Here is a 6,330-nt window from a genome sequence, read left to right as displayed (position 1 = left end):
CCTTACAATGTAGAGTAGAATTTGCGTCACGAGAGTAGGATTTTCATTTCGTATTTTCGTTGGTCGTTCAGAATCCTACTTCATCTTGTTTTTTAAATTTTTTTATGTTCTTGTTTGTGTTAATTTTTTTATAACATTTATAATATTTCTTCAGTTGCCATTGTGATACTTGTTGGTTTTACACAAACAATAAGTTTATTATTATTATTATTATGTAAGATTTTGATGCTTTTAAAATACGCAAAATGCTACTTTAGTGCACTATACAAACACTAAAAAGGGTGTGGTCAAATTTTTGGCATGCTTCGCGCACCATTTATTACTGGACCCCCTCATCATTTCCTTCCCAGCTACGCCCCTGTTCAAGGAGCAGTGACACTGTGACAGTATCCATCTTCTCTGCAATCCTTCCTGTTGTCAAGTCATAATTATTATAACATTATTTAATTAATTGTTAGTTTTTTAAAATAAAATAATTCATTACACACTTAGTAAAAGAATAGTATGCAAGATTAATAATACCTTCTCTTAGCCAGGCGGATCGCAACTGTCACGATTTCCTATTTTTTATTTGTGGAAAAAAGTGGGCGTGTCCCTGGAAATAAACATGGTGGACTGTTGCTTACTGAGGTACTAAAATGAGCTCTTTTTCTTAATATTGTAAAAGAATTCATGTATAGAACTTTTGAGAAGGACAAGAGACCTGCTTTTAATGTTTCAAAAGGTGCTATAGCTTCATATAATAATTAGTGCAAGTGAATCAAGACTTTTGTTGAGTTTCACAAAGACGGTTGCCATAACTAAACACTGGACCACTCACTACAAGTAAGCCAGACACAACAATAAATGATATAGCATGGTAGAGTATAAAATTTGCCACAATCTGATGTCCTTTATGAGCGCATAGTGTTGCAAAAACGCATTTGGCCCACTATTTTGTCCCGGCAAAGAAAGTTGTCCTTGATAGAGGAATTAGTAGTAAAAAGTGTACTATTTGGAATGAAATGTGACTAAATATTTATATTCAGTATTATTTGACTTAAAAGCATTATAAAACAGTTGTTAGTGTGCCTAAAATCTTCATTTTATACATGAATATGGTGCATGATAACTACTGATATATATGACTTGTCACAGCAATGCTGACTGCTGGAGCTAGTTCTTACAAATTTCATTCCTTTATTTTCTAGAAATAATATATAATTATTTTGTAGCCTAATCACCTCAAATTTTTGAGAAATGCACTTGCACTGTTCAACTGTTGGAGTTCATGTCATCTCATGCAGTCAGTGGACTGCTACAGCAGCAGCCGGACTAAGATAATCTTCATGAACTGCTTTGTGCATGATGGTGCACCATCTCTGCTGAAAATAATATTGTGTGCTACATATATATTTATATTATAACTATAAAGCCTTTTAAATACGACTCAATTTTGTAGTAGTATGGCTGACTTTTTGACCTTTGCTAGAGCACACATACAAGCACAGACACAATTGATATTTTGATAAATAAGATCACCAATAATAATAGGTGAGGTCCAGCTGTCTACTATTTCCATACATTTGCAAAAATAAAAATGGCCCACTACATTCCATTGCCTAATTAAAAGTTTTCTTTAAAATCTTTCTAGTTAGACTGGTTTTATACCAAGTTTGTTTTGACACTTTATTAATAAAACTTTTTCCAAATATTGATAAACAGCACTACCTTGTACTAACCAAGTTTTATAGCAAAATAACACTGTACATAGAAGTTAAAAAGTAAGTAAGTTACAACTCTACAAGCAAATTATTCATGAGGCAAGGTGTGCGTTAATTGGAGTGCAAATAAAACATTGAAGATCGTGACAGTTGCGATCTGCCTGTAGCTGAAAACCTCCACGAAGTGTTGCAGTTGATTAATAGCTTCATTTGCTTGCTTCTTCCAGAGCTACAAATCTGAGCATGTGCAACCACACCCAAATTTTGGAGCACATGCTTCTTTAATTAATAAAATGGCGGCATGCAGCTAAGATGGGCCCGATCCAGCAGTGACAGTACAACTTCTTTGTTGGAGAATTGTCATAAAGAATAGGGACCTGCGCATGCATTATTGGAGTAGAATGGTGTAAGAATTAGCCTTCTATCACCAAGCAAAGTTGAGATACCGACCGACAACAGGATTGACAGGACTTGATGATGATGATGATGATAATGATGAAAAAAGGTGGCTGAACAAAACGGCCGTTTTCCGGATTTTTGACTTCTCTCTCAGACAAGGTTTAGAGCCATACTAGTGGTACCAATGGAGTCCTCTGGTCAAGATAAGGTCCTCTATAAAGTCTGGTAAGCATAGGAGCTCGTTTTCCCGGTATAGCAAGGCTGCAAAAGTTGTGTCAGCCATTTTGAAGTGGGGTGAATCCTACTTAGTAATGCTACCGCGTTACTAATACATATATTTAGATTTTAAATTTCCGTGTTTCACTGTTTCCTAGAATAATATTATGAGTAGCCTTTTCTGCAGAAATATGTGTCTCACTGTACAAATAATGGCATCAGTACATATATACATATATTTAGATTTTAAATTTCCGTGTTTCACTGTTTCCTACAATAATATTATGAGTAGCCTTTTCTGCAGAAATAAGTGTCTCACTGTACAAATAATGGCATCAGTACGTACATATATACATATATTTAGACTTAAAATTTCCGTGTTTCACTGTTTCCTACAATAATATTATGAGTAGCCTTCTCTGCAGAAATATATGTGTCTCAATGTACAAATAATGGCATCAGTACATATGTGCATATATTTAGAGTTTAAATTTCCGCGTTTCACTGTTTCCTACAACAATACTATGAGCAGCCTTTTCTGCAGAAATCAGGAAAACATTCAAGCAATATTGGCCCTGTTTATCAACTCTACAGTATATAAGAGATTAAAGAAGGACAAGGATTTGTACAGGATCTTATACTGAAATGGCAGATGAATGCTATCAGTCTGTGAAGAACACGAGTTCAACGAAAGAGAATGAATATGAGCTGGCTCAATATGGTAAAGGAGAGATAGAGCCTCAGCCTCATATTGTATCTGATAGTAAATCATCCCATCAGTCAGTGTGGAGTATACCAGTTATTATACTAACAGTATTGATGTGTATCATACTGTTACTACTGGTTACTATTATTATCATGATTGGACTGAACTGGACTACACAAAATGCAGCTACTGGCACTGGATCTAATATCAGCTCGTGCCATAACAGCTCTTTGCAGGCAATGAACAATAATAGTCAGCAGCAGTTTCAAAGCATTGAGCAACTGGCCCTTCTAGATGAACTTCTTAAGGCTGCTATCCTCACAAATGATGTTACTAACAGCACCAAGGCTCTTGTGCAGGGAAGCATTGAGCAATTGGCCCTTCTAGTTGATATAGCTCAAGAAATCAACAGGAATGTAAACGATACATATACTAATGAACTCCTTTATCGTATTACCAATGTCACTCAAAACACTAATGCCCTTGCTCAGGACAACATGGAAAATCTGATAAAAGTTAATAACAGCTTTCATGGTATTGATGCTAGAATTGAAAATTCTGCACAAGTTCTTTCTCTAGTTCAAACTTCATTGAACAACAATACAAACTTATTGGAAATGTTTGCTACATCTAACAGTCAATCCCATGCTAGCATAGTGAACACTCTCTCTAATATACAAGACACCAGTACCTCTACTGCTGGAGTGGTTGATGATATACTACTAATAGCACAACAACTATTAGTACTACACAATGACTCAACTGCTTTACCTACCTCTTGTAAAGAGATTAAGGAGAAACAACCATTCAGTTCATCAGGTGTGTATCTACTATCAAATTTTAGTGCAACTTACATTACATACTGTAATATGGGAACATTGTGTGGTTCAGGAGGAGGATGGACAAGACTAGCATATCTGGATATGAGTGAGTCTACAGTGAACTGTCCTTCTGGGTTTAGACTGTACCAGTCAGGAGGAGTTAGAGCTTGTGGTAGAGCAACATCAAGTGGAGGCAGTTGTGTATCAGTTCAGTACCCATCTAATGGTATCAGTTATTCTCAGATATGTGGTAAAGTAACAGGGTATCAATATCGGTCAGGTGATGCATTTCATGGTGGATCTAACAATATTAGTTCTTATTATGTTGATGGTGTTAGTATCACTCGTGGGTCTCCTCGTCAACATGTCTGGACACTAGCATGTAGCATAAGTGATACTTATTACTTCAACAATGAATGGTTATGTCCATGTTCAACAGGGAGCATCCAGACTACCCCATCTTTTGTAGGAAACCATTATTTCTGTGAGTCTGGTAACCCTACCAGTGCTGCTAATACACTCTACACATCTGATCCACTCTGGGATGGTCAAGGTTGTGGTTCTCTTGAATCACCTTGTTGTAATGTTCCCGGTATCCCATGGTTTCACAGAGACTATGGTAGCAATACCACTACTGACTATATTGAGTTGAGGGTGTGTGGAAGCGAAGGAACTAGTAATGATGACAGTCCTGTTAGCTATTATGAGATTTATGTTCAGTAGTTATAGAACAATCCTTGCAAGTTTTTATTCATTGTGTAGAATTGAGAGTAGTGTTGTTGTTGCTTTTTAAAAAAATTAATTTCTAAAAATTGAGTTGCATATGTATGGAGGTGAGGTTACACACAATGCTCTGAAATCAGCTATACAAACAATACAATAATTATGAAAAATTATCACATCAGTCCATAACTTATAGGTTTAAACATGCAGTAGTCTAAGAAGTAATTTATTATTTTTAATAATATTATTAGTAGCCTTTTCTGCAGAAATAAGTGCCTCGCTGTACAAATAATGGCATCAGTACGTACATATATACATATATTTAGAGTTTTAATTTCCGCGTTTCACTGTTTCCTGGAATAATATTATGAGTAGCCTTTTCTGTAGAAATATGTGTCTTGCTGTACAAATAATGGCATCAGTACATATGTGCATATATTTAGACTTAAAATTTCCGCGTTTCACTGTTTCCTAGAATAATATTATGAGTAGCCTTTTCTGCAGAATTATGTGTCTCACTGTACAAATAATGGCATCAGTACATATGTGCATATATTTAGACTTAAAATTTCCGCGTTTCACTGTTTCCTAGAATAATATTATGAGTAGCCTTTTCTGCAGAATTATGTGTCTCACTGTACAAATAATGGCATCAGTACATATGTGCATATATTTAGACTTAAAATTTCCGCGTTTCACTGTTTCCTAGAATAATATTATGAGTAGCCTTTTCTGCAGAATTATGTGTCTCACTGTACAAATAATGGCATCAGTACATATGTGCATATATTTAGACTTAAAATTTCCGCGTTTCACTGTTTCCTAGAATAATATTATGAGTAGCCTTTTCTGCAGAATTATGTGTCTCACTGTACAAATAATGGCATCAGTACATATGTGCATATATTTAGACTTAAAGTTTCCGCGTTTCACTGTTTCCTGCAATAATATTATGAGTAGCCTTTTCTGCAGAATTATGTGTCTCACTGTACAAATAATGGCATCAGTACATATGTGCATATATTTAGACTTAAAATTTCCGCGTTTCACTGTTTCCTAGAATAATATTATGAGCAGCCTTTTCTGCAGGAATTAGGAAAGCATTCAAGCAATATTGGCCCTGTTTATCAACTCTACAGTATATAAGGGATTAAAGAAGGACAAGGATTTGTACAGGATCTTATACTGAAATGGCAGATGAATGCTATCAGTCTGTGAAGAACATGAGTTCAACGAAAGAGAATGAATATGAGCTGGCTCAATATGGTAAAGGAGAGGTAGAGCCTCAGCCTCATATTGTATCTGATGGTAAATCATCCCATCAGTCAGTGTGGAGTATACCAGTTATTATACTAACAGTATTGATGTGTATCATACTGTTACTACAGGTTACTATTATTATCATAATTGGACTGAACTGGACTGCACAAGATGCTACTGGCACTGGATCTAATGCCAGTTCATGCTACAGTTCACTGCAAGCAATGAACAATAATAGTCAGCAGCAGTTTCAAAGCATTGAGCAACTGGCCCTTCTAGATGAACTTCTTAAGGCTGCTATCTTCACAAATGATGTTACTAACAGCACCAAGGCTCTTGTGCAGGGAAGCATTGACCAATTGGCCCTTCTGGTTGGCATAACGGAAGAAATCAATACAAAAGTCAACAATACAGATGAACTTCTTGAGGCTGCTGTTTTTGCAAACAATGTTACTAACAGCACCAAGGCTCTTGTGCAGGGAAGCATTGAGCAATTGGCCCT

Source organism: Amphimedon queenslandica, unplaced genomic scaffold (genome assembly GCF_000090795.2).
Source record: "Amphimedon queenslandica unplaced genomic scaffold, v1.1 AMPQUscaffold_13200, whole genome shotgun sequence".
Lineage (NCBI taxonomy): Eukaryota > Metazoa > Porifera > Demospongiae > Haplosclerida > Niphatidae > Amphimedon > Amphimedon queenslandica.
The sequence above is the reverse complement of the archived record's forward strand: the minus strand, read 5'-3'. Positions refer to the sequence as shown.